Here is a 10,872-nt window from a genome sequence, read left to right as displayed (position 1 = left end):
GTCCTGATACCGCTGCCATCCTGTCGTAGCTCAAGGGCAGTATCCTGACACCACGAGGGAAGAGGTTGCCGTGCATTGGGGGAAGAGGGTAAGGTGAGTACAATTTTATTATTTTACCTATATATAGTTATAATAGGAAGGCAGTATATAGTTATAGGGAGCTGTATACTGCGACTGTGTATAGTGATTTCTGGGTGGGGTTGTATACAGTGATTACTGGGAGCTGTATACAGTGATTGCTGGGGGGCTGTACATAGTGATTGCTGGGGAGCTATATATAGTGATTGCTTGGGGGCTGCATAGAGTGATTGCTGGGGGGCTGTATATTGTGATTGTTGGGGGAGCTGTATATAGTGATTGCGGGGGGCTGCATATAGTGATTACTGGGGGGCTGTACACAGTGATTGCTGGGGGAGCTGTATATACTGATTGCTGGGGGGCTGTACATCTTGATTGCTGGGAGCTATATATTTTGATTGCTGGGAGCTGTATATTGTGATTGCTGGGAGCTGTATATTGTGATTGCTGGGAGCTGTATATTGTGATTGCTGGGAGCTGTATATCGTGATTGCTGGAGGGCTGTATATAGCGATTACTGGGGAGGCTGTATATTGTTATTGCTGGGGGCCTGTATATAGCGATTGCTGTTCCCTGTCTGGACTACATTCAATGGGGGCCCCCACCAGGTTTTGTGCCAGGGGCCCCCACCATCTTAATCTGTCTCGTTTTAACCCATTCATTACAATGTGCGATTTGCACATTTGATTGAATGAGGAGGAAAATCCCATACTGTAGTATGGCAGTATATGGTAGGATTGATCAGAAAACCTAGGGTTAAAGCATCCTAGGGCAGTGGTGGAGAACCTATGGCACGCGTACCATCTCCCCTGCCTTCTACATATTAATCATTATACTAGATTATTATTCGCCCCTTAGAGAGGGGCATTTGTTGGTAATTTTAGGCTAAATAATCATGTTGGCACTCTGCAATGATTACATAGACTTTGGTTTGCAGTTTGGGCACTTGGTCTCTAAAAGGTTTGCCTCCACGGTCCTAGGGAGTCTGAAAAATGGTAAAAATTAAAAAAGTTAAAACTTAAAAATTCATGGTCAGGTGTGGTTTCAGTTCTGAAGAATGCAGCAATATTTTTCAACCATTAAAAATGATTTTAAGCTGTATACATTGAAATGGCAAATTAGTATGACTCAATAATAATTCTAAAGAAATTCAAGCGTAAGCAGCCTTGTATAGACAATACACCCTATAGGATTGGTATGTAGGGATACTCTATCATTTATAGCCCCCATAACAAAAACCAGTTATACAACATCGTATGCCTTTAAGAGGCAGCAGGTTCCTCATGTTCTGCGCACGCGCAGTGTCCTTTCTCAACTTCCTGCCAAATAGTGAGCCACCCTGGGAGGTGCCGCACACTGATGGGGGCGGGGCGCGGTTATCAGTGACATCACGGGCGTCGACTTCTGTATCAATTAACCCCCTAGTCCCCGGAGTGGGTGGATTAGATGGAGGGTTGGGAGAGCTCAGTAGTGACGTCACATGCTGAGATTAGAGCCGAGTCCTGGGGATAGCAGGAGGACGGATGACAATGGAGACAATGGTGTCCCGGCGCACTGTGTGGACTGCATCAAGTGACAGCCGCTCTTTATAGCCACGATATATGTGTGAAGCAGAAGTACGATGAGATCATACAAGAAAATGCTATTTTAAAACCATTTTTTTTCAGGTTTTTCATTCTTTTAATATTTTTGACGGGAGAGTGAGTAGTACTTTATGCAGATGCAGTAAATGCAGTTCTTCTGCTGCATACATTCTACATCTGTAAGATACAATACATTTATTGATTATATTTGCTTGTTTTAATCACAAAAAAACACGAAAATGTATATATATATTTATTATAGTTTTATAGAATTTAATGTTTTTCCCCCCTATTTTTCTATTTGTATTTAAAGAAGCTAAACAAATGAAAGGTACTTTTCAGGCTTCTATAATACTAACCATTAAGTAGCTGACCTGCGGGCGGGCGGTCTCCGAAGAGCTGTGGTTTTATCGGACAGACCTGGGAGTGAATGAGAACTGTGCGTGTAACGCAGCCTGGCAGCCACTATGGACGGAGTTGTGCTCATGACCATACTTTATAGCAGTGGCTCACTGTGGGTGTCCCATCACAACCAGCCCACTGCTACCTATCCTATAAATTGCTATTGCATAGTGGCCTAGACAAGCCCTTTAAAAGGGATGTTTTAATTATATATATATATATATAAGTCGCTACATCATGGTCAAATGAATGAATTACGCTTCATGCACACACCATATGCATTTTGTGGTCCTGTTTCTGCGGTCTTTTCTCTGGCCACAAAAACAGGTGGTGTGTCACCAATATGTAACCCATATGCCACCATGAACGGGCTGTATCTGCAAAAAACTATAGTGGGCTGGGGCCCACGTGACGTGGTCTTCTGGGCAACCCACCACTAGAACAGGCTGCATTTGGTGGTCAATACCGTATGCTGCCCATTTTTTTTTACTCCTATAGACTTCTATGGGGAGACTGGCAAAAATTTAGAAAATATTCTATTTTTTTTGTATCAGAAACATAAGCTGTATATACCATTAATGTCAATTTGGACATTTTTTATACTAAAAAAAAAACTTGCAGTGGCCGTTCTTGCACATAAAAAAACTATTGTGTGCATGAGGCCTTAATAATAGAAAATTTCTGGACTCATCATAACTGTAAAAAAGCAACGATAATTAACCACTGGCCACTCTGCTCCAGTCCAGCTAATAGCGGCCCATCGTAATGGTACGATGTGGAGCCAATGCCGGTTCAGCTCTTCACCCAAGTCGGGGTCAAGAATCGTGGTAATCTACCGCTTTCATCCCCATGTAACGCCTGCCATCTGAGCAAGCTCCGATCGCAGGTGTTAACCCTTTAAATACTGCTGCTCAATCAGTGCCACCCGCAGCTTTTTCGGAGGGTTGTCTGATTGTTGCTATTGTAACCCTGGGGTCTGACCTAAGATCAGTATTGCAGGGTGTTATAATGAACAAGCAATCAAATGATTACTTATTCATGTCCCATAGTGGGACAAGTAAAAAAGTTAAAACCGTGAAAAAAAAAATAGTTTTTTACGGAATGAAAAAGAAAATTAACTAATAAATTAATCAAAAAGCCCAGTTACACATTACACTTTCATATACAATTTAAAAAAAGTGAAAATCACCATACAAACCCCACAAATGTAGTATTGTTACATCTGTAACTTTTCAAACCCACCAAAAATTATGCTTCCCTTTTTTATCCCACATTAAATGCAATAAAAAGTGATAAAAAAACAGTATCAATACAAAAATGGTACAATTGTAAAGCACATGAGCAATAAAGCTCTCATCCAGTTATATAGGCCACATTAGACCCACATTAGGTTTTATTGTACAAAATTGGTAAAACGTAAGGAAAAATATAGATATTTGGTATCACTGTAATCGTGTTGAGAAAACAAACATATTGCTTAAGGTATATGGTGAACACTAAAATAAGTCAAAAATCAATTACAGAATTAACACCCGCCCCAGCTCAAAAACATTGTCAGCAATAGGGCATAGTCACCCCAAAATAGTAACACTGAAAAATGCATCTCATTCCGCAAATAATAAGCCCTCCCGTGGCAATATTAACAGAAAAACAAATATTTGATATCTCAAAAATGTGCCCCATGAACCAACTAAAGCCCAGCAAATTATATACCGTATATACTCGAGTATAAGCCGAGGTACCTAATTGACAAAAAACTGGGAAACCTACTGACTTGAGTATAAGCCTAGGGTGAGAAATGCATTGGTCAGAGCCTCCAGCCAGTATAAAGCTGACCAGCCCATATCCCTCAGTATATAGTCTGCCAGCTCCTGCAGTATATAGTTAGCCAGCCCCCCCCCCCCAATATACAGCCTGCCAGCCCCTGCCCAAACCAGTATACAGCCTGCCAGCCCTTGCAGTATATAGCCAGCTAGTACCCCAGTATGTAGCCTTCCAGCCCTTGTCCCCCTAGTATATAGCCTGTCAGCCCATGGAGTATATAGCCTGCCAGCCCCTGCAGTTTATAGCCTGCCATTCCCCTGCAGTATACAGCTGGCCAGCCCCTGCCCCAAGTGTGCCAAGCAATAATAATTAAAAAAATGAACACTACTAACCTATCCGATGTCCCCTGCAGATCCTCTTCTTGCTTATAATAATAATAATTCTTTATTTATATAGCGCACACAGATTACACAGCGCTGCACAAGCATGTCAAATTGGTCCCTGTCCCCATGGGGCTCACAATCTAATCAACCTACCAGTATGTTTTGGAGTGTGGGAGGAAACCGGAGGACACCCACGCAAACACGGAGAGAACATACAAACTCTTTGCAGATGTTGAACTGGGTGGGATTCGAACCCAGGACTCCAGTGTTGCAAGGCAGAAGTGCTACTCACTCAGCCACCGTGCTGCCCATTCCGATGCTCCAATGCACCTTCGGGTCGTTCGGCTCCTCTTCGGGTTGTTCAGGTCCTCGAGCACAGCCAGCACAAACACTGACATCAGCCACTTGCCGACGTCATTGCTTGTGAGCCGCTGGCATTGCAAGGGTACCCGAAGAGGAGCCGCAGTCCACAAAGAGGACCCGAAGATACATCAGAGCATCGGAAGCAAGAAGAGGACCTGTAGGGGGTGTCGGAAAGGTGAGTACAGTGTCTATTCTTTTATAGACTCGATTATAAGCCAAGTTAGGGTTTTTCAGCACAATTTTTGTCTGCCTTTATGTGCATTACAATATAATTGAGTCTTATAACTTACCTTGCACCCTGACAAAATCCTCTGTGTAGTCACAGGGGTTGGGCTTTGGTTTGGATGCATTTCAAAACACAACATGTGACTTGAATGTGTTACTCACTCCTCAGCTCTTGGCCCCCACCTTTGTGCCCCTGTACAGTTCCTTTCTCCTGCTCCTTCACAGAGGTCACAGCCTAGTGAGCTGACATCAGTGGGAGAGGGAGAGCTGTACAGGAGCAAAAAATGGAGGCAGCCTGCAGTACAGACAAATCACATGTTATTTTTTGAAACACATCTAAACCAAAGCCCAACCCCTGTGACTATACAGAGGATTTTGTCAGGGTAAGTTATAACACACTTATATTGTAATGCAAATGCTTAGAAAAGGCAGAGAGACATATTTGCAATCCAGGTGTGATGGGCTTCTACAACCTGTCTTTAGCGAAAATGAGGTCCCAGGTGACAGCTTCCCTTTAAGATGGGTTTTCTCTTTTTATCTTTTGTGAATCTGTAAATTTTAGGGCTAAATGGATGTATTACCGAAATAATTAAACCATTCTAATTTTCACCTCCATTTTGAGTTAATTACTATGAAGATCTAAAGGGGTTAACAATCTTCCTAAAAGCTGTTCCTGATAGTTTGAGGGGTGCAGATTTGAAAATGGGTTGATACATAAGGGGTTTCTAATTATTATATATTTCATTAAAAACAATAATGATCCCAAAAAAAGTCAATTCTGAAACCGATCTTTGATAACGATCAGATATTTTAGAATTTTGAAAATGGCATTTCATTTTTAAATTTTATAAAATAAACACAAAAATTTTCAGCCAAAATTTACCACTTAAAGCCATCTATGGAGACTTGCCGTATATACTCGAGTATAAGCCGATCCGAGTATGAGCCCCCACATTTTACCACCAAAAATGGGAAAAACTTATTGACTCGAGCATAAGCCAAGGGGGGGAAATGCATTGGTTACAGCCTCCCAGTATATAGCCAGCCCCAGTAGTATATCGCCTGCCAGCCCCCTTTAGTATATAGTCAGCCAGCCCCCAGTAGAATATAGCCAGCCCCCTGTAGTACATAGCCAGCCCCCAGTAGTATACAGCCAGCCAGCTCCCATGTAGAATATAGCCAGCCAGCTCCCATGTAGCATACAGCCAGCTACCCGATAGTAGTATATAGCCAGCCCCCATGTAGTATACAACCAGCCCCCATGTAGTATACACACAACCAGCCTCCATGTAGTATATAGCCAGCCCTCAACAGTATATAGCCAGCCAGCCCCTAGTAGTATATAGCCAGCCCCCATGTAGTATACAGCCAGCCTCATGTAGTATATAGCCATCCAGCCCCCAGTAGTATACAGCCTGCCAGCCCCATGTAGTACACAGCCAACCCGCAGTTTACCGAGAACATAAAAAAAACTAACTTACACACTCACCTTCGACACTGAACAAACTCTGACTGAAAACTGATTGATCTCTGATGCAAAATGTCAGTTTTTCACTGACCAAACACTGATCTCTCCCTGATCAGACTCTGACGTGATCTGCAACGCAAGTGTGGAAGGGGCCTAAATAGTGTTTTTTGGTGACTACAGCACCTCTACCCTATGTGGTCTTGGAAGGGGCAAGGCCAGCAGCAGAGTCGGCCGGTGCGGGGCGTTTAATCCCCACATCTGCACATTAGCCACAGCCTACAAACTTTCAGATTTGAAGTTCACAGGCTTTTTACACAATCCCAGCCATGCGTGAGGCCGCGGTCACACGATCCGCTAGGTGTCCGTTCATAACGCGACGCTAGCGCACAGGGGGAGGTCCTCTGCCCGAATGGAGACGCATGCGATTGATAAACCGATTGCATGCGTTTCCCTGGAAACGCATGTGCGTTGGGGCCGACGACCTCCCCCTGTGCGCTAGCGTCGCGTTATGAACGGACGCCTAGCGGATCGTGTGACCGCAGCCTGAAATTCCCAGCAGTGTATCCACAGTGGCAAATACATAAAGAGGCCAAAGCCGCATAATGTATCCGCAGTGGGGGGGCGGGGGCATTTATCATACACCCTGTGCAGAGAGTGCCAGATATGATAAATGTCTTCCTATACAATATAAAGACCTGTTATAAGTCCTATAAGGCTGGGCTCGTTAAAAAAAATAAACATTCACTTACCTCCCAGTCCCTCCCGGTGTCCCGCGCTGCCATTACTTCGGTCCGTGCACCATGTAAACGAACTGGAACACACAGCCTCGCTGCGTTGAGTCGCCCACTTGGCCACATGAAATTTGGCCAGCCCGGAAGCTGGAGGCAGTGTGGCTTCCGTGCCCCTGTTTGTTTACATGGGTCAAGGACCGGAGTGATGGCAGTATGGGATGCCGGGAGGGACCGTAAAGATAAGTAATTTTTTTAACCAGCACCCTCCCCGCCACCAATAGGTTTTTTTATGCTGTTGGACAACCCCTTCAAAAGGTTTCCTATAGGAACATGTTCCCTTTTGACAGAGGATTTAAAAAAGCAGCCTCCATGGCAGAAGTATTTATTCCATTGACACTGCTGGTACATGTTGGCTCATCAGTACCTTTTTCACTATTGCATTGTGCATTACTTAGATTTAGAGTAGTTTCATTATAATATTGTATATTGTTATATAAAAATGAAGAATAGATCTTTTCTATTTGTTAACCCCTAGGCACACCTGAACGTTATAGTACGTCCCGGTGGCTAGATACTTAGCACACCTGGACACACAATGCGGAGGTACGGCTCACGAACGGAACCGGTACCAGAAGCAGCGGCTGTCAGTTGTCAATCACAGCTGACACTGCGCTGTAACACACCGCGATCGGAGCCGACTCCGATCGCGGGTGTTAACCCCTTACACGCCGCGGTCATGCATGACCGCGGCATGTAAGGGTGTTTCTGCTATGGATCAGATCCCCCGTGCCGCTTAGCGGGGGATCCGATCCTATTCTGGGCAGCCCCGAAGTCTGCCTAATGCTCCGGGGCTGCCTGAGGTCCGAGGCAGTCAGACAGTTTACACTGCTCTACAATGAATAAGTATTGTAGAGCAGTGTAATGGACTTGAACCAGCGATCAGAGCATCGCTGGTTCAAGTTCAACTATGTACAGGCGGTCCCCTACTTAAGAACACTCGACTTACATACGACCCATAGTTACAAACGGACCTCTGGATATTGGTAATTTATTGTACTTTAGTCCTAGGCTACAATAAACAGCTGAAACAGTTATCAGAGGCGTCTGTAATGAAGCTTTAGTGTTAATATTGATTCTTATGACAACCCAACATTTTTAAAATCCAATTTTCACAGAGACCAAAAAAGTTCTTACATACAAACTCAACTTAAGAACAAACCTGCAGACCCTATCTTGTATGTAACCCGGGGACTGCCTGTATTAGTAAAAAAAGTGAAAAACACAAAAGTTTACACATTAGAATAAATTAAAAATAAATACATTAAAATATAAGCCCCTAAAATGTCACTTTCCCATAAAAACACTTAATAAACTATAAAAAAAACACACAAAGAACCGCCACATATTTGGTACTGCCGCGTCCGTAACAATCTATATAATAAAACAGAATCGTTACTGGACCTGCACGGTCCTTTAAAAAAATGCTCTAAAAAGTGATTTAAAAAAGTTATGCACTCTAAAATGAGACCATTAAAAAGGACAACTCTTCTCGCAAAAAATAAGCCCCTAACCAGATTTGTCAGCCGAATAATAAAAAAGTTATGCATATGAAAAGATGGTGATGCTAAAATGAACAAAATTTTTTCAAAATTAGTTATTATTCAGTAAAATTGAATAAAATACACAAAACCCCTCACATATTTGGTATCGCTACGTCCGTGACAATCTGCATAATAAAACAGAATCATTATTGGACCCGCAAAGTGAACCTCGTAAAAAACAACCTCAAAAAAATTTTTTTTTAAAATTACAATTCTATAAAAAGTGATCACAAGGTCGTACAGTCCTAAAATTGATAACATTGTAAACGTCATCAAAATCCGCAAAAAACGACACCACCCACAGTTCTGTACACCAAAGTATAAAAAAGTTATTAGCGCCAGAAGATGGCAAAATCCCCCAAAAAATTTTTGTACAGGGGGTTTTAATTTTTTTTAAATGTATGAAAACATTATAAAACCTTTATAAATTTGTTTATCCCCGTAATCGTACCGACCCAAAGAATAAAGTAGACCTGTCATTTGGGGCGCACAGTGAAATCCGTAAGATCCAAGCCCATAAGAAAACGGCACAAATGCGTTTTTTTACCAATTTCACTGCATTTGGAATTTTTTTCCCGCTTCCCAGTACATGGCATGGAATAATAAATACCATCTCTATGAAGTGTAATTTGTTACGCAGAAAACAAGTTGTCACACAGCTCTGGACATGGAAAAATAAAAAAGTTATGGATTTTTGATCATGGGGAGTGAAAAATGAAAATGAAAAAACAAAAAAGGGCCAGGTCCTGAAAGGGTTAAGGCCAAAAGAGGTCCTGTAGGGGTTAAATTTCTAGTTCAGGTGTTTGGCAACTGAAACATTTTCACTTGTTGAGCTCATGCTAGTCATATGGCAGTACTACTAGTCTAGTGCAGAATACATAGCCTCAAAGGCAAAGAACTGTGGGAAAGCTTTCTGGTAAGGCCATGTGCCCCCTAATGGCTGAACTCAAGAATTACAAGACAAAATAAAAGACGTAAAGGAAGTGGTATAAAATGCATAAAAATGCATAACAATGTTTAAAGTTATAACTTCAATGTGTTTTTTTATTTGTAAACCAAAATCTTAACGGGTACCGGTCAACTTGCTCCTCCCCCACAAACCCCAAGTAGAACTTTATCTGTTCTTTAATGGTTTCCAATCTAATCTTTTCCTAATGTTTTCTGCTGTAGAATTCTTGTAAAAATCCACTTTTATTTCTTCTATGTTAGTGGAAACCTAAAGTCAACATGCAGTCTGCCTCCACATGGCCACTCCGCACCGAATGCACCTCTTCTCGGTGCGCCATTCTCCCCAGCAGTTTCTCATGCGCTATGCATCTTTTTTTTTTAGCCCCAGCTATCCTAAACCTCTGCTATCAGCCGCCAGCTTCATAGGCGTATGGCGCACATGGCACTTTTAGCTGGCTGGGCTTTCAGATACATAGAACTAACAGGAGTTATCACTGTGCTGTGCAGTAAGGGACGCATTTGTGTGTATACAAGAGATGTTCTCACACTGAAGAGCGATGGTTTCAGTGCAAAGCGGCCGAGTAAAGGCGCAGGACTGCAGCCTTGAATTTATGTTTCCATTCACATGGAAGTGACAAAAATCGATTTTCTTTTTTTTCCCATGTGTGTTTATAAATAATTTTTTACAAAAGTGAATTTTTACAAGAATGCTACAGTAGAAAACATTAGGAAAAAAAGGAAATTGGATAACATTAAAGGGGTTGTCCCATGAAGCAAATTAGGCTAACTTGCTGATCTGTGGTGGTCTCATCTCAGGATGTGACGGGGGTATATCAGACCCCTGTTCTATCACAGAGACCCCTACTGATCAGCAGGTTAGGCCCTAAACCCATTTAAAGATCAAGATAAGGTCCTAAAGGGGTTTAATGCTGGGTAGGGGCAAGGTGACAGGATCCCTTTATGATTTTGGTTTACAAGAAAACCCCACCACAGTGACATTATAACAAGCACTCTAGCCCAATGTACTTCCCACATATTACAGTAAGAGTGCTAGATGTTTAGGAAAATAATTGTACAATTCATGCAGTAACATTATTTATTATTATTTAGTCACCCATCAGTGCTATAGATACCAGCAGTGCCTCCCCTCACTTATTTTCTTGACAGTGGGCGCTGTACTCCACTCTAGGCATTGCTGTTATACCTTTATACTCATTATTGTCATGGGAGAGTTGCAAATATGCATATGATCCTCCTGATGCAGCTGGGGTGTTGGCTTTGCTCCTGGAGAACTATTATGGTACTCCTCCACTGTCGTAACCCCCA

This window comes from Engystomops pustulosus, chromosome 4 (genome assembly GCF_040894005.1).
Source record: "Engystomops pustulosus chromosome 4, aEngPut4.maternal, whole genome shotgun sequence".
NCBI classification, from domain to species: domain Eukaryota; kingdom Metazoa; phylum Chordata; class Amphibia; order Anura; family Leptodactylidae; genus Engystomops; species Engystomops pustulosus.
This window is presented reverse-complemented; position numbering follows the sequence as displayed.